Source organism: Lissotriton helveticus, chromosome 2_1 (assembly GCF_964261635.1).
Source record: "Lissotriton helveticus chromosome 2_1, aLisHel1.1, whole genome shotgun sequence".
NCBI lineage: Eukaryota > Metazoa > Chordata > Amphibia > Caudata > Salamandridae > Lissotriton > Lissotriton helveticus.
In genome coordinates, this window is record NC_136059.1 from 1,874,440,839 (window position 1) to 1,874,459,829 (window position 18,991).

Genomic DNA, 18,991 nt, shown 5'->3' on the forward strand with positions numbered 1-18,991 from the left:
GAGTGAGTGTGAGGGTGTGTGAGGGTTAGGGGGGTGTGAGGGTGAGGGTGTGTGTAGGGGTGAGGGTGAGGGGGTGTGAGGGTGAGGGTGGGTGAGAGGGTGTGTGAGGGTGAGAGGGTGTGTGAGGGTGGGTGAGGGTGAGAGATTGAGTGAGGGTGAGGGGGTGTGAGGGTGAGGGGATGTGAGGGTGAGGGGGTGTGAAGGTGATGGTGTGAGGGTGAGTGAGGGTGTGTGAGGGTGAGAGGGTGTGTGAGGGTGAGGGGTGTGTGTGAGGTTGAAGGTGTGTGAGGGTAAGGGGGTGTGAGCGTGGGGGTGTGAGGGCGAGTGAGGGTGTGTGAGAGTGAGAGTGTGTGAGGGTGAGGGTGTGTGAGGGTGAGGGTGTGAGGATGAGGGTGTGTGGGAGGGTGATGGGGTGAGGGAGTGTGAGGGTGTGTGAGGGTGAGGGGTGTGAGGGTGTGTGAGGGTGAGGGAGAGTGAGAGTGTGTAAGGGTGAGGGGGTGAGAGGGTGTGTGAGGTAAGAGGGTGTGTGAGGGTGAGTGAGGGTGGATGAGGGGGTGTGAGGGTGAGGGGGTGTGAGAGTGAGGGGGGTGTGAGGGTGAGGGGGTGTGGGGGGTGTGAGGGTGAATGTGTGAGGGGGTGACGGTGAGGGTGGGTGAGAGGGTGTGTGAGGGTGAAAGGGTGTGTGAGGGTGAGTGAGGGTGAGAGGGTGGGTGAGAGGAAGAGGGGGTGTGAAGGTGAGGGGGTGTGAGGGTGAGGGGATGTGAGGGTGAGCGGATGCGAGGGTGAGGGGGTGTGTGAGGGTGAGAGGGTGAGTGAGGGTGTGTGAGGGTGAGGGTGTGTGAGGGTGAGGATGAGGGGGTGTGAAGGTGATGGGGTGCAAGAGTGAGGGGGTGTGAGGGTGAGGAGGTGTGTGAGGGTAAAGGGGTGAGGGTGAGGAGGTGTGGGGGTGAGGGGGTTTGAGGGTGAGGGGTGGTGAGGGTGTGTGTGGGTGTGAGGGTGAGTGAGGGTGAGAGGGTTGTGAGGGTGTGAGGGTGAGTGAGGGTTTGTGAGGGTGAGAGGGTTGTGAGGGTGAGGGTGTGAGGGTGTGTGAAGGTGGGTGAGGGTGTGTGGGTGAGGGTGTGTGAGAGCGAGGGTCTGAAGTAAATGGTGGCAGGGCAGACATCATGAGAAAGAGAGAAGAGACTGCGTGGTCACTGCATTGGTCAGTTTAAGAATCAGGAGGGGCAGAGTCAGCACAGTCTGCGAGGGATCAACGTGTCTTGAGGAAAAGCATAGCGGATCTAGCATTGCAGCTAGCAAGTCGAGTGTTTTCAATCTGAGTGTCCCTAGAGAGATGGCAACACAGCAACAGCATTTGAGGAGCAAGGCTACCGTAAACAAGCACGGTAGGCTTTCACTTTCGTCCAGAAAAAAAACGAGAAAGGTGCAGAGAACGCCGAACAAAACACGGCTTCCCCGCGAAATGGATGCAAAAAAAACCAAGCTCTCGGCATTGCTGTGGCAGGGGGGCGGGGGAGCGGGAGCGCATTCCTTTGAAGTCTGATGCCAACGCTCAGACAAATGGTGGTGTGCGATGTGCACGCAGGGGGCGGGGGAGCGGCAGCCTTTGAAGTCTGATGCTGAGGCACAGACAAATGGTGGTGTGTAATGTGGCTGGCTCTTCGCACGAGCATAGCTCACATGAACTGTACGCGATCCGCAGGCTAGGTAGACTTTTCTTTTCCACTTACTATAATCTCGCCTATTTATCCCTGCGGGATATAATAGGCGAGACCTAAAAAAGGCTCACACAGAGTGGGTAAAAGGGGTATTCCACTGAGGCATTTTTGGAAGGTCTTACCCATCGTTTAAAGGCAGTAACTATTTAGTTAAGCCTCTACCCCCTGATTGTGCGAGCAGACCAGGTCTTAGCATTACGGGATCAGTATGTGCCCATAACAAATGGCACACTGGAGCCAAGATCACATGTAGAGCAATATCATTATGTAATGGTATCAAGACAAATGGTCACCTAAGATTTGATAAAATAATAGGCCAATGGAAAGAAATATGTGATGCAAACATACAGAGATATACATGGACAGGAATTACCACACACCCTAGAATACCGATGAAATTAACACAGTTTTCTCTTTGTTTTAGAGGAATTAGAACAGTAAGGGTGGGGAGCAAACTCAACAGCAAGATCACCACCTACAACTCCGATATGCAGGGCAGCACCTCCAGACTGATGGATCTCTATTGATGTCTGCGGTCCAGCTACACATGCAACAACCCCCGAACTGGAATGGCCTCTGCTCCCTCATGACTCTACACACCCCCTCGCTAGTGATACAAGGTGTGAACATCGCCCAGTTACATGACCATCCCATGGGCTGTCCACGACCTAGCTTCATCAGCACAAGACAAAAAGAACTGCGAAATACTATGGTGCTGCAGTTTGGAAAGGCATCCCACAGAAACACAGACTATTCAATTACACATGTGCTTATAAGTAGAGTGATGGCAGTCGTAAGGGTGGCCACCAGAAGCAGAGACCGTCTGGCTAGGCTTAGCTGCGGTTTTGCAAGCCCTCTGTGAGCTCCCCCGCATTTGATTTTGCAGAAGAACTAGAATTAAAGTTGATAATGACGGCCATGAAGGGGATGGTGCAAACAGACAATGGGACTGTGGCTGAAACCATTTGGACATTGCATAACCTATAAGGTCTCCCGTTGTTTTGTGGGCAAGGAGAATCTTGCATACCGTTTCAAAGTATTTTACTCCTGGGTTACGTTTCCCACTGTGGATGCGAATGATAATTATTTTCATGCTTATACTGTCGCTACAGTTCCGACGGCTTCTCTTATGACATTATTGAAATTCCTCTTATGGTTTGGGAGCACCAGATTCGGTTTAATTGCCATCCTCTCGCTACTGTTCGAATGGGCTCCTTGAGTATTGATGGGGCCACCTGGCATGTGTTGACCGGTTTTACTACGTACCCACATTATGCCAACCACACTGTTGCAGAAGTACGTTTCTTTTATGCTTAGGTTGTTCTCCTTTATAGACGCCTGATCCAATTTGTTGCCTGTGACATTCTCGCGGCTTTGCCAGGGGCTGAGCCTCCTGTGCAGGCTGCGCACAGTGTGGGTCTTGTTATTAGCTCTGTTATTAATAATTTGGTCATGGGCAAGCGTCCTCAGAATCATGAAGACTTTCCCTTTTGGATTACTCAGAAAAATTAATCAGCTTGATGTTGTTTTTGCTCTTATGGGTCCTGTGGAGAAACATAGGATCCTTACTCTGTGTTTGCCAAGTGGTCTGATTCACCTCTTAGCCGAATGCAACACCTGGGGGGCGGTGTTTGCCTCAGTGTATATGCTTTGTTACAGCACCCCCTCGATGAGTGTTCTGCCAAACGTTCTAAAACAAGTACAGTATGAACATGGAGTAGGTCCTGCCCTAGATTTGGGGATGAAGCTAATGGGTATGTTTCCTGTAGTCTCTGAAATGATTCTTTCTAATGTTTACGGTGAAGCAGAATCCTTTATGGTACGTCAACGCCTCTCAGCTGCAGCGGACATTGACCAGGAACATCAGTTTGCAATTATTATTACCAATGTTTATACATCCTTAAGTCGTAATAACTTCGGGGTCAGACCATCTACCCAATCTCAAGGTCAGCCCCCTCCTGAGAAAGAGGGTCATCCCATCTTTCCTAAAAAGACATGGGACAAAACTAAGCAGCAACAGAAGCCTAGGTCTTGTGGTGGGTCACTCTCGCCGGATGCTTCTGAACGTAGATATGATGTACGTGACTGCTCTAAAATTAAGACTCCTGAGAGGTTTCAGGTTCCTGATCTTCGTTCCTGTCAGAAATCGTCTGATCAACAGTACAACCGAGGAGAAGGACGGCAGGATCGCAGACAAGGCAAGTCTGCGCAACCCAAGCTGGAACCGCAGCGCTCTTTTGACGTGAAAGTTAAGAGAGAGGAACCACCTTCATATAGAGCCTCATTCCAGAAGAAGAAAGTAGCTGCTTTAACAGCGAAGTATGCCCCTGACGGTGAGAATGCTCCTCCTGGACAGGAGTTGGGCGGGGACTCCCCTCGACAATGCGGCGGAAGAGACAGTAGTGCGCTAGACACTCTGCCAGTTTCTGGAGGTGAAAGCAACTGACAGCTTTGTAACTGTTGAAACTGTGGACACCCGCATGGCTCTACCTAATAGACTTTACCATGCAGACTTTCAAGTTGAAGTTGACATTAAACGCATCATTAATGCAATTTTTTGGGACAACTTAACATCTTATGATATTTTGCTGGCGGAGGTCGACAGGCATCCCCCGTTTGTTCTAGCATGTCCTTGAGGCGAGGATGTGATTATACCTTCCTTTTCGCAATACGTCTCTGATGAGACTAAGCATGCTTATGCTTCTGAATGGCCTATTGCTTTAGCCCCTGCCTTATACCACAACCAGGCAGTGAGAAAGTGCCATCTTTCTTGCATGGTATGGCCCCACTTTTTGCTGAATTGCTGATGTACTTTGACTGAGTGTGCCCTGGGCTCCTGCCAATGAGGGGCCCAGGGCCTGTGTTCCTTCCCTAAAACTGTGTTGAAGCTAAAACCAAATTGGCATCTCTGGCCACATGTCAGCCCCTGGTAAATGGTACCATAGGTACCCAGGGCATTTTGACCAGAGAAGACCCCTAAGGGATGCAACACTTATTATGCCACCTTTAGGGGCCCTGCACCCTGACACACACACACTGCCTTCGCAGGCTGAGTGTCCTGGTGCAGAACTAAACAAAGAGTCGACATGGCACACATCCCTGTGTGCCATGCCCACAAACCCACTGCCCTGGCATACATCAGTAACCCCTCTAGCCGCCCGACTGCCCCTAGCAGTACAACCTTTTTCCTAATCTACTTCCCCATTTGCCCTGGGCAAGTGACCAGGAGCCCAGCTCCTACAGCCGCGTGGCCTGCTTGCCAGCAGCCACCAACCGAAGGCCCCCTGCCTCTCATTGGATAACATTGGGCCTAACTACCTCTGCACCCGGCTGCTCCTGTGCCGCTGAGGGTGTACCAACTGTACCTACCTGACCCTGGGAGGCCCCTGAGTCTGTGCCCAGAACCTTAACTCTACCAGTCGAGTACTTACCTAAAAGCTGATAACTCACTTTTGTTCCATAGGCTAACATTATCTGGTTTCACTTGGACATTCTTCTAAGTGTGGAGTTTTTAAATTTTAAAATATTCACCTAAAATCACCGGAACAACGAATTCTGATTTACTCACCTGTTATCAGGAGAAAACCCAGTGCTGCATCTTTTAGCCCAACACTGACCCTGAAAAGTAATTTTAACCATACTTACCAGTAATTTGAATTTCCTTCCATAGGAATCCATTGTATGATTTTCACCAGAAAAGTTTTTGTGTCGATTTTTAGAAACTACAAATATTCCTTAAAAATCGCCTGTATGACTTAAACGCATTCTTCCAACTGTTTAAAGGAGATGCACCAGGGCTGGATCCAGGATCCAACCCTGAGTAAGAAAAAGTAATCATAACACTACTTACCTGCTAAGTGAATTTCCTCCCATAGGATAACATTGGTGATTCTATGCGAAAAAGTGTCAACTTTTAAAATACAATAATATTCCTTTAAAATCACTACTGTAACCAAAACGCTTTTACTTACCTGTTTACAGGACATGTCCCAGGACTAAATCTAGGATCCAGTCCTGTGGTTAGAAAAGTAATCTACAAAGTAATTAATTGCATTTATCTAGAAATTCCCATTGAGCTCAATGTTGCATTGTGTTTGAAATTGTGTTGTCTATTGCAACAACTGTAACTATGGTAATCAAAAAGTCTATTGCCTATTTGAAAAGTATTTAACTACAGTAACTCATTCTGAGAAAGTATATTTTGATACCTTGTTGGTTCTAAAATAAAACAACTATATACAATTGGCCTAGAGTTTAGTTCTTTTTTTTTTTTTTACTTTTTATTGATGACTGCAACCAGGTAAATCGTTGTGCATACATTTTCTACACATCTTATACAGTCTTTTCTGTTTTTCTCTCCTCATCAACATTAAACTTCTGGCTCAGTGCCTCTCATGATACTTAGGCTATACAAATCATCCACAGCAACCTGAACAGCTCTATATAAGGGTGGCAGTTCTTTGCAAGTAAAGGCAAGCTGTCGTTGCTCAATCAATTCTCAGCACGTATACATTTATGACTCCATAAGTGGAGGCGTCGCCAGTCTCTATCCCTCCCATCCCCCACCCCGTTCCGTACGTCTCCTGACAGCTCTGCAGAGGCCATGGTATCTCCCCGGGCCTAGTGATCTCGGAGAACTGACTCATCTGAATAAGTGTGATCAACATCCTCCGGCCAACCTGTGCGTACCTTGGGCCATTCTCCATTCGTGAACCCACCTCCCTTGTCCAGTCATCCCCATTACGCGGTATCCGTCTGGGAGGGCGTCAAAGTCATGTCTTCCAGCTCTAACAGTATCTGTTCCCAGTCCTGTGCTATTGGGTGTTTTCGTAGCCCTCGGTCCTCCTCCCTCCTGAGTATTGTACCTTCAGCCCTACCCCACTTCAGTACCTCGGACCGCCAGACCTCTACAGTCGGGGGTCGTGCAGATTTCCACCTCATAGTCAGTGTCCTGACTGCCAGTAGTAATGCTAAGTCTATGAACTTCGGTGGGGCCCTACGTCCCTTAGGCCTTTTCCTATGTCCCAGCAAGCACGGCAGCGCTCCCTCTGGTATCCGCATGCCTGTGGCAGTGTAGAGGATGTGTCGGACCTGACCCCAGTAGCCGTCTATACGTGGGCAGGACCATAACATGTGGAGAAGGCCAGCCTCCTCCGCATGACATCGGGGACAGCAATGGGAAGAGGCAGGAAACATCCTGTGCAGCCTCTGTGGGGTAAGGTATGCCCGATGTAGTAACATGGCTTGGATAAATTTAAACTTCACATTCCTGGACACTCGTCTAGGGTGCTCCATAACCACCTTCCATGCCCCATCTGTCATATCCTCCCCCGTGTCCAACGTCCAGGTGGTCCTGAGGGGAGTAAGGGACATAGCAGCGTGTTCCCTAATGCCAGTGTATAACCACCTCACAAGATGACCTCCCGTTCCCATGTAATGTAGTAGGTGCACTAGCTCATGTTGCTCCGGTTTGCTACGCTGTGGGGCCCATGTAGTGCGTATGTAGTGTGTCACCGTGGCATGTAGGAGGTATAGTCGTGGAGGGGCTCCCGTGGCCTGCACAAAGGAGGCGTGGTCTAATAACGCGTCCTCCCCAAAGAAATCGCCTACTCTGTCTACCCCCGCATCCGTCCAAGGCCGTAATCTACCGTGCGTCAACCGACCTTGTGGCGTTGGGATTCCCAAGAGGGGGATGTTGTCGGCGTACGATGGGGCCGGTGAGGTGTATGTCAAAGCTTTTCGCCAACATATCAGGGCGGTTGCAGAAGGGGGTGGCAGTCTCGGGGCACTTTGGCCTTGGGAAGTAGTAGGGAGTGCAGTTCTCCACGCGCCAGCCGTTCACCGGTAAAGCCGATTTCACGCAGATGTCTGCCCGCCATCCATATCGATAGCCATTGTAATTGCTCGCATAATAATAACCGCGAAAGTCTGGTACACCCAGGCCTCCACGCCTGGTTCCCAGTTGAAGTTTTTTGAGGTTTATTCTCCGCCGGCCAGAGCCCCAAATTAGGGTGGTCAAGAGTGTATTCAAATTATTAAAAATAGTCTGTGGGAGGAGAACCGGTAGATTTACAAAATAATAAAGCAATCGGGGAAGCATGACCATTTTAGAGATGGCAATCCTACCCATGACGGACAGCGGCAGAGAAGTCCAGAATTGCACACTACTCCGAAGGCCAGCAATGGCCCGCCCAATATTGCCACCGATCTGGTCCTCCGGCCGTCTATAGACCCGTATGCCTAAATATTTAAACGAATCCTGCGCTATCGGGATTTGGGAAGTGCCAAATAGTATGTGGGTTGGCCGTTGGCCCTCCTGGAAATAAAACCCCATCGCCTTCGCCGGGTTGATCGCCAGTCCCGACACATCTGCGAACCGGGTAAAAATGGTCGCTAAGGCCGAATGATTCTCCTCCAGATCCCGGAAATACAGAAGGATATCGTCGGCGTAGATTGATATCAAATTGGGTGTGCCACCGACGAAGATGCCCCTCTCAGCCATCCCGGTCCGGAGAGCGATCGCCAGAGGTTCGAGGGTCAAGACAAACAACAGGGGCGACAGCGGGCAGCCCTGTCGAGTGCCACGATATATATTATGACTAGAGGAGACGTGTCGACCCGTGTGCGCCCGACCTGTCGGGCGTGTGTACAACACCCGGATCCATCGTATCAGGGAGTCGGGGAGGCCAAAACGTTGCAAGACCTCAAACATAAACCCCCAGGACAATGAGTCGAAAGCTTGACGGAGGTCCAGAGCGACACAGCCGGCCCGAGGTAGAGTCGGCGGCGTCGCGGCCATGAGGGCATGGAGTCTCCTCGTGTTTTGGGACGTACTTCTCCCTGGCAGGAATCCACACTGATCCGACTGGATCAAGGCCGGAAGGTGGGACTGTATCCGCAGAGAGTATTTTATACTCCGTAGAGAGCATTGAAAGGGGCCTGTAATTGGTAAGGTCAAGGGCGTCCCGGCCGGGCTTGGGGATTGAGATAACTGAGGCCTGCATTGTCGTTTCAGGCAGGTAACCAAGTTCATATGACTCCTTATAAATGTTCTCCAAGACAGAGACCAGGGTCTCAGTATATGACTGATAAAACTCTACCGGCAGACCGTCCTGTCCAGGAGTCTTACCCCGGTTAAGGGATGGGATGGCTAATTTTATTTCCTGCTGCGTGATGGGTCCGTCTATCCCCGTCCGCTCCGCTCGGGACAAGACCGGGAAAGGCAAGTCTCTCAGAAAGTCCATCATCGCCGCACAGTCCTCCACGGGGGGAAGAATATAACGCGCTAAGGTGATCTCTAAAAGCATCATTAATAGCCAATTGTGTAGTTACCAGCCCACCCGCGCTATCTCTAATCCGTGTGATCATTGGGGTCTCGGGGCTGTCTCGTACCAGCCGGGCCAGTAAAGCACCCGATCTGTCCGAGTCGGCCTGTTGTCGTCTCAGATAGTCTTTGTAATCAATAACTCGCAAAGTTTCCAAGAGTTCGGCGTGCTCAATATTACACAGTCGTAACTCTCTAGTGCGATCAGGGGTCTCACCCATTGCCGATTCTAGCGTCTGTAGGCGAGTCTCTACATCACACAGCTTCCTGTGGATCTCCTGCCGGGCACCTACCACCTGACCAATAACCGCCCCCCTTATCACAGCCTTCATAGCATCCCACACTATCAAGTTAGAGGTCGCTGAGTCCCAGTTTTCACGAAAGTAATCGCCAAGGGTGTCCGACAGGGAAGTGCGGAAAGGGGCATCCTCCAGCAGTGCCGGGTTAAGTCTCCAGGTTGGCACCGGAGATGGCACCCTCCCCCAGTGTAAATCGAGTGTCAAAGGCCTGTGGTCGGAGAAGGTTTTAGCCAAATAATCGGAGGACGTGCATTTAGCCACCAAGGACTTAGTACACAAGAATCTGTCCAGCCGGGTATGCAAGTCATGAACCGGGGAGTAGTAGGAGTATTCCCTGTGTGTCGGGTAGAGTGTGCGCCACGTATCTGTCAGACCCCAACCCTGCATCCATGTCCTAAACGAGTCTGCTATTCTTTGGACACCTGTCGCCTGGAGGGGGGGGGGGGTGCGACCTATCAAGGGCTACGTCCAGTATCATGTTCCAGTCCCCCCCTAGAATCCAAGGGATATCCCCCCATTCAGCCAATGCTCGCCCCACCCTCGCAAGGAATGCGTCATGATCATAGTTCGGGGCATACACACTACCCAGAACTACGAGGGAGCCGTCCAATTCACCTTTCACTAGGATGTACCTACCCTGGTCATCAACCTTCCTGTCCAGTTCAACAAAGGGGGTGCCGTACCTCACCCAGATGGTAGCCCCCCTGGAGAAGGCGGAATATGTCGTAGAGAACACAGTCCCCCTCCACTTCTTCCGCAGTGTGAGTGTCTCAGTGTGCGTTAGGTGGGATTCCTGGAAGAATACGATGTGGGCGTGCTGTCGGAGCAAGTATGCATGCACTCTGTGTCATTTCTGTATGGCACCAAGTCCCCGCACATTCCAGGTGGCCAGCCTATACTTCCCTACAGTGTCAGCCATATCCGATGATACATATCGAAAGAGACTGTGCCCGTAGCCATAGCACAAATTCTAACAGTGATAAGCCAGGAGACGTACTTCGACCCACCCCAAACCCGAACTCTTGTGGCGCAGCTAAAGAACAGTGCCGTGCCGAACCATGAAATGGAAAACATAACAAACCAAACAGTGGTGCATTCGCCATAGGGGGGTGGCATAGCTTGTACCTCGTCCATCAAGTCTAACAGTGTTACGCTGTCGGCTCAACAGCGCCGCCGGGGAAGTCTGTGCACGGGCTATATGTCTCCCAACAACCTCCCTGGGGGAGTAGAGAATCAAGGGGGGGAGGGGGGAGGAAAGCCAAGGGAGGGGGAGGGGAGGGAAAGGGAAAAAAGAGGGAGGGGGGGTCCCTTGCTCACGCATCCCACACCTTCCATACATACTCAGGGATCTCAGTTCGAAAAGGCCAGAAAAAGCCAGACAATAGAGTCCAGTCATTAAGGGCCGAGCCCACAATGTCTAAGTTTGTAGTCACCCTCCCAGTATCGCAGGAGGTAGTGCCTCCCAAAGTACAGAATGCCCGCATCCCCCACCCCACACCCCCACCCCCGCCAAGCATCAACAAAAGGATATCAGTTGGAGGACAAAGGTTTTTAGGGCACTCCGGATTGGGCCCTCACTCCAGACCATTGTCCAGCATTTCGTCCGCCGCTCTCGGCGTCACCGTTGGGAACAGTATCACGCTGTGTTCCGAGTCTGAATGTGGTGTGCTGTCTTCCGTGTCCGTGTGAATTAGTTCGTGTTCGTCGCGGAAAGAGCCCACCATGTTGACCGCTGTCATCTGGTCTTCCCTTTGTTGTGCAATAGAGGGCTTACGTCGCCTGGGTTGCAACGACGTTACGGGTGAAGATCTCCCTCCGCGATCCGAGCCGCTCCCGGACCTGCCAGACGCCCCCTCCTGTGTCGCCTCAACGCCCATCACCTCCAACCATTCCTCTGCGTCAGTAGTGCTCTCGAAGAAGTGGGTCTTATTGTCGTGGATGATCTTGAGGCGGGCCGGGAATAACAGGGCGTACTGGAGATTAGCCTTCTGGAGCTTTTTCTTGACCGCAAAGTAGGATGACATTTGTCGTTGCACTTGATTTGTGTAGTCCGGGTATAGTGAGATTCGTTGGTTCTCATATTCGATGAGCAATTTCTCCCGGGCCTCCTGCAGGAGCATGTCTCTATCCCGGTAGTTCAGGATCTTGACTATCAACAGTCGCGGTGGCTGTCCTGCTCTAGGCTTCCCCGTAGGGATCCAGTGTGCCCGCTCCACGCAGAAGAACGGTGACAGTCCCTCCGGGGCCACATGATCGCGGAACCACTGCTCCATGAACTCCGTTGCACGGGACCCCTCACTGCGTTCCGGAAGCCCAATGACGCGGATGTTGTTGCGTCGATTACGCCCCTCGGCATCCTCCACACGGTCCATGAGGGTCGTTACCTGCTCCTGCAGTTGCTTGATAGAGGTAGTGTGCTCTGCCACCGTCGGAGACAGTTCCGCCAGCGTTATCTCCTGGTCCTTCACCCTGTCGGCCAGCTTACCGTGGTCTGCTTTTAATAGAGAGAGATTCGTGGTGAGGGCGCCCAGCTGGGTTTCCATAGCCAGGCGAGAGTCTCTGATCTCTTGAAGGATCAAGTCCAGCTTGTCAGTCTGCTTATCCCCGCCTGAGGCTTGGTCAAGGGAGGGTAGTATGGAGCCGTCGGGGCCGAACCCGTGTTCGCTGGGCCGTCCTTCCCATCCAGTGCCCGCGCCCCCTTTCGGACCATGGCTGCCTCAGTCCGGCTCGGCCAGCCACCGGGTGCGGTCGTCCGCGCGGGGGGACCCTCCTGGCAATTCCTCGTCCACTCCAGGCGTCCCTTTCGCACTGGATCGCTAGGCGTTATACTCGCCCCTCTCCTTCTCTCACGCTCCGGACTCCGCAGGCCCCACAAGGCCGCAGCACGAAAGTCCAGGCGACACCGGAGTCTCCCGGGCGCCTCTCAGCGGCGTGTACCGTCTCAGAGGTCAGCACACAAGCCACAGCAGCGTCGTCAGTGGCCCTGGCCGCTCCCAGAATGTCTCGACGTCACGGGGAGGGAGGTCTAATCGGGCGGGGGGCCCGAAGGAGTAGTGAGGTAGAAATTGGAGTCGCCCTCAGGCAGTGGCCTCCCCTCATCTCCACACCCCCCGCCGGTCAAGCGAGCAGGGTCAACACCTTCCTCCCCAGCGCCCCGCCATTCGTTGCAGTTCAGGGGGGGTAGGTCGTCCAACCTCGTGTCCTCTGGAGCCCCCCGCGCCGATCGCCAAGTCCAGGGGGGAAGCCGGCCGTCAGGGCCTCTACCCCGGCCAGTGGGGCACAATTCCGCCTGGTGGGCCGGCGGTCTGGCGGTGTCCCGGTCCACGCCACACGGTCCCAGAGGGCGATGGCAGGGGAGAATCCGGTGTCCTCTAACGGCAGCAGCCGCCCCTGTCGTCAAGGGGGAGAGGAGAGGAGTATGCAGTGAGACCAGTCAGTGGGTGGGAGGGGGGGCCGCCCTACAAAGGCCCGTCTCACTATGCCCCTCGAATCTCACCAGCTCCGCACCCCCGCTCCCGAAGTCGCCGCCCCAGGAAACTGCTCCAGCCGACGCCTCACTCTCTCTCTCTCTCAGGGTCCGTCGGTCGTCCGCCATGCAGATTGCGGTCTCCGGATCCCTGCACGATCAGGATCACCAGGCTGCAGCTTGGGCTCGCCGATGGGGGGGGCCGCCAGGCAGGCCAGCAGGAATCCCAGGCGTCTCGCGGACCCTCCGCGGCACTTCCGGTCCGCCGCGCCCGAAGCCTCTCGGCGTCTCCTCCTACGCCGAGCCCCGGCTGATCACGCAGGGGAAGGCCTCCCTCGCCGCAGCCGCGACCTCCGGCCGCCGGTATTCTCCGAGCCCTAGAAGCGCCCCGGAGCCACCGCAGGTCCTCACGGCTCAGGGGCTACAAGATGCGGTCGGAATGTTGCCCCCCCAGAGGCCCTATCAGGATGCAATGTCCCCAGCGGCACCGGAGCTCTAACAGACTCCGTCCGCCCTCGTGGCTCGCTAGCCACGCCCCCCAGAGTTCAGTTCTTGAGTGTGTGAGACCATTTGCTGACTGAGTGTGTACAATAAATGCTTTACACTGTCCTCTGATTTTGCCTTACTGCTCGACCAAGCTACCTCTTTAGAGAGTAAGGTTATATTTAACTTTAGCCTCTGCAAAACTTCGGGGGACTGTGGACTCTGTGCACACTGTACCTTACTTTGGTCCAGAATATACAGAGCCACTTTCTTACACAGGCTGGTTGGGATAAGGATTCTCCTTTACATGCTGTTCCCATACGTTCTACTCCTCAGCTACATCCTCAATAGCCGATTAAATGTGACGCTAAAGCGTCTGTCAAAGAGATTCTAACTTAATTAGAATATCAGGGTGTGATTGAACCCTGTGTCTCTGCAATGAATAATCCTCTTTTTCCTATTTTGAAACCTGATATTTCTTATCACGTAGTTTTGGATTATAGACATTTGAAAAGTCATACTCGATGTTTGCAGTGCAAAACACGCATAGTACAGCTTTAATCAACAATATTGTGCGTAAAAGGTTTAAAACTACACTAGATATTTCTAATGGATTTCTCAGTCATGACCTGGCTCCTAGGAGCCTGGACTTGACCGCACTCAGCGCCCTTGGTTCCTAGAGGTGATACGCAAGACTACCCATGGTCTATAAGAATAGCCCCGGGTTTTTTTGCAGCACATATAGTGTCTCTTTGTATGATATTGATTCTGACGCTTTCTCTTATGTCGATGACATATATCTGACAGATGATAAATTAAAATCCCATCTTGCGAGAGTGGATCACATTATTATGTGACTCGCTGCTCTTTTTTGGGAAATCGCATATTGCTTTTCTTGCCATTCTTTTTCTTGGTTATGAATTGATGAATGAGTGTAGGGTTTTGAACCCCATTTTTGGGAGAAATGTGCTCAATTGCAACCTCCATCTACGTTAAGAAACTCTAGTCTATGCTTGGCTCTCTGAACGTCTGCAGCACTTACATTCCTGACTATGCTCAGCGTATCAAACCTCTTTATGCTCTGATACACCCATTCTTTTCTGCTTCCTCCTGGCTTCCGGAACACACCGATGTGTTGTGCGTCTTACAGTCCGGTTTGCTTGCTGCGCAATACTTGCAGACTAGGTTGAATACTACCAATCTGGTCATCCGGATTTTGCCTGGTGCGATCGCCTTCACTTATGTGACATTTTTTAGGTGACACTATTCAAATTGCTTATAAATTGCACCTGTATGCTCCTGAAGACCTGTGTATCTCTTCTACTGAAAAAACTCTGACTGCAGTAGAGATGGCTATTCTTAAAGAACGCCTTCTGGCTCAAGATACACAGATTTTTGTCATTTCGCCTGTCCCGGTCTTAGAGGCGCTTACAAAGGCTAGTGTTCCTAAATCTAGAGCTCTGCATCCTCGTTGGATTCAATCGGCTACCACTTTAACATCCGTGGATGTGAGCTTTGTTTTTTACCCTTCCTGCAAATGCAAGACTTTCTTCACTATAAACATGTTCACCCCACACCTTGACCAGTACAAATATATCATTTACACTGATAGTTCGGTTCAACCGGCCATTGCTTCTAAACAGGCTTACTCTGCACCTTGCGCTATTGTTGTGGGTTCGATGGAAGGTGAAGTTTTTCACTCTACCTTGGTTCATACTCAGTCCCTTGGCTCTCCTATTATTATATTATTATTATTATGGCTCTCCTATTAGCTCTCGAATATGCTGATCCTGAATTACCCACCATTGGAGTGTGAGATTCTTTCTACTGTGTTCAGTCCTTCAATGACAATTTGTTTTTTTTGGAAACAAAATGATTTTGGGGATTCAAAAGGTAGCACAATAAAGCATAAAACGCTTTCGGTTCGAGTAGCTGCTCTTAAAGAGTGCTTGCCACTAACACATGTTGTACATAAAATGGGCCATCAGCGTGCGGGAGTGCACGCTGTTGGTAATTCAATGGCTGATAAAGCAGCGAAATCTGCAGTAGCCACAGTAAAAGTAGCTGCAGTTACGCGCTCTATGACTAAAATTGATGATGACATTTTAGAGGCCAAAGCCGCTAACTGGGATTGTACTCCCTTTCCTCAAGGGTTCACTTCTCACTATTCTTCTAAATCTACCTTTGTGACCAGTGCTAGTGATCACCTGATCCCCAGACACTCTTTGATAGTGGCTGCCCATGAAGGTATTGCTTTTGCAAACGCAGGAGTGGCCACCAGTTTCTCTTTTACAGCACTGCTATTGGTGGCGCGGTTTATACCAGCAGACTGCAATGTTTGTCAACAAATAAAGAGTTCTACTATGTCGTGACCACCGCAAACTAATTTTTAAATTTCCAATCAGATGTTTGGCTGCATTTATCTCAAACATTGCGGTCCTCTTATATCCGATAATGGTTTCAGATATATTTTGGTTGCAGTGGATTCTTGCACTAGGTTCCTTTGGGTCTGGCCAGAGCACTCGGCTAACGCTTGCACTGTTATAAGTAATTTGCATGCCTTTGTCGGAACTTATGCCTGTGGCACTTTCTATTCAGACCAGGGTCCGTCGTTTGCCTCTAATGCATATTGTGATTCGATTACATAGATGGGAGTGCATGCGCATTTCTCATCTCCATATAGGCCTGAAGGCAATTTTGTTGTGGAGTAGATGAACCATGATTTTAAGCAATCTTTAACAGCAAGGGTATTAGGTACGGGACGAGGCTGATTAACTCAGCTTTATGGGTTCAATGTGCTCCTAATAACCTCCCAAGAAGATCTCTGCGTATTCGGACCCCGTACAAAATGATCTTCAGCATCAAGATGTTTGTTCCAGACCTTGATGGTCTAGACATTGTGGCGTCTGCCGCAACCTTTGACGTAGATAACCACTGTGCTCCACTGTGTTCTCCGCCTACGTGACGACTTGAGGTCGCTTAACAAAAATATTTTGGTGGATTGCCAGCCCTTGCCTAAAATTCAAGAAATCTTGGCGGCTACCTCCGGCTCCAAATATTTTTCTTTAATCGATCTTAAGTCGGCCTATAATCAGGTGAAACTCTCTGATGATTCCAAAGACTACACTACTTTTGTGACACCGTTGGGAGCATTCAGGTTTATTTGACTTCCCTTCGGGTTGGCGTCATCCGCCAGTGTTTTCCAAAAATGTATGGAAAATATTCTCAAAGGAGAGAAGGTTGTTGAGAAATTTTAGGACGATATTTTGATTCATGCTTCTACTGTTGATCAACACAACTACATTCTTGATACCGTTCTTAATAAGCTCAATGAGAGAGGTATGACTGTTGCTAACAGCAAGTGCAAATTTCTACAACAGGAGATTGAATATTTAGGCCATTTTATCAGCGGAGATGGCATCAGGCCCAAACTAGATTTAGTAAAATCTATTTCTGATGCTCCTAAACCAGAAGACAAGGATTCACTTAAGTCTTTCTTGGGCCTCAGTGAATACTACGCACGATTCATTGAAAATTACGCAGACAAGGTGGAACCTTTAAGGTGCCTTCTGCGTAAGGGAGTCAGATTTGATTGGTCCTCTGAACAGGATTTAGTTTTTTATGAGATTAAATTTGCCACTGTCAATGCCCCAACTCTACACCCGTTTGACTCTGAAGGCACCAATATTGTTACTGTGGACGCAAGTGCTGTGGGTATATGTGAGGAAGCACAGTTTGTGGACACGGAACATTTTCTTCCTCCTGTCACTTCCTCTTCCCTTCTCTGTTTTCAGCCCGAGGACTGCTATGCCTTTAATTCTCTCGACTTGGCCGATCATGTGACAGAGTCACATGGCTTACAGTCCTTCAAGACGAAGACGCCGGAGCTGAAAGGCGTTCGTCAGGACTGTCTCGGAGAGCCAAGCAGGAAGAAGAGACCCGCGTGCAGACTTTTGAAATACCACCGTGGAACAGCGGAGGACCTGAGCGTACGAGGGAGGAGGAGACACCCTACACCAGAGAGCCATTCCAGGAAGCGAGACCGGGAGTAGAAACAGACGGGCAGCCAGACCCTAGCTGGCAACGCGGATACTCCCGCCACGGCGGGACGTGGCTGAACAAGGTACGGGGATGCCTTGGGTTCGTGGGACATAACAGTGCCTTCCCTAAGGGTGGGGGTATATAGGGAGAGACCCACTAGGCATAATACCAGGTTATAAACTATAAGCGATTGGAAGCGCTTGCGAACACTGGTGGCGGTAGTGGTGTATGTTCCCCTACACTCCCTGAGCTACCCGCGACACTCGTAGGAAGAAAGAAACCCTTCCTTGCCATTTCCTTTTGTTCTTTCTTTGTTTTTTTTTTGGTCCATGGTAACACTGAGACACCTACCTTCAGAGCCAACTAAAGAAGAGGAAAGCGGACTACATCTCCCATCATCCCTTGAAGGAAACAACCAGGACTTCCCTCCTGTGTCTCTTAATTTGCTGGACTGAAAACGTTTTCTTTTTGCTTTATTCCTTGGCCTTACACAACTTCCTTTTGAATTGAACTACTCCATTATAAGCCAAGCTTAAAGATTGTGCTAATAAAGCCTCAACTCCAGTTACCACTACTCCCTTGTCCTGGTCTGCTTCTCCGCCACCTCACAGTATAGGAGCTATATGCACACAAAAAGTTAAGAGTTCCATTCACACTGTGGCTTTCATTTCCAGGAGGTTGCATGATTCTGAGAAGCACTACAGCACGATAGAGAGGGAGACTTTGGCCTCTGTGTGGGCAGTTGAGAAACTTAAAATGTTCTTGTGGGGTAAGCAATTTGAATTGATCACTGATCACAAGCCTCTCACATATATGGTAGACGGCTGCGGCAGAAGTAATGGTAAGGCCACTGCCAGATTAGTTAGACTTATTGCAAAACTCCAAGAGTACAATTTTACCATCAAGCATATAGCAGGCAAAGATACTATGTGTGCAGACTTCTTGTCTAGGTTACCTGAGATGTCTTCAGAGCCACAGCTGGAAGAAGACACAGAGTGTGTAGTTGCAGCAGTAGATATTGTGACAAACACTGGTCCTCTGAACAGGATTTAGTTTTTTATGAGATTAAATGTGCCACTGTTAATGCCCCAACTCTACACCCGTTTGACTCTGAAGGCACCAATATTGTTACTGTGGACGCAAGTGCTGTGGGTATAGGAGCTATATGCACACAAAAAGTTAAGAGTTCCATTCACACTGTGGATTTAATTTCCAGGAGGTTGCATGATTCTGAGAAGCACGATAGAGAGGGAGACTTTGGCCTGTGTGTGGGCAGTTGAGAAACTTAAAATGTTCTTGTTGGGTAAGCAATTTGAATTGATCACTGATCACAAGCCTCTCACATATATGGTAGACGGCAGCGGCAGAGGAAATGGTAAGGCCACTGCCAGATTAGTTAGACTTATTGCAAAACTCCAAGAGTACAATTTTACCATCAAGCATATAGCAGGCAAAGATAATATGTGTGCAGACTTCTTGTCTAGATTACCTGAGATGTCTTCAGAGCCACAGCTGGAAGAAGACACAGAGTGTGTAGTTGCAGCAGTAGATATTGTGACAAACACTGAACAAACTTGTAATGATTCTGAGTGGTTAGAACTTGTCAACAAGGATGCTGTATTAAATAAAGTTAAAGAGTTTATTGTAGGAAGATGGCCAC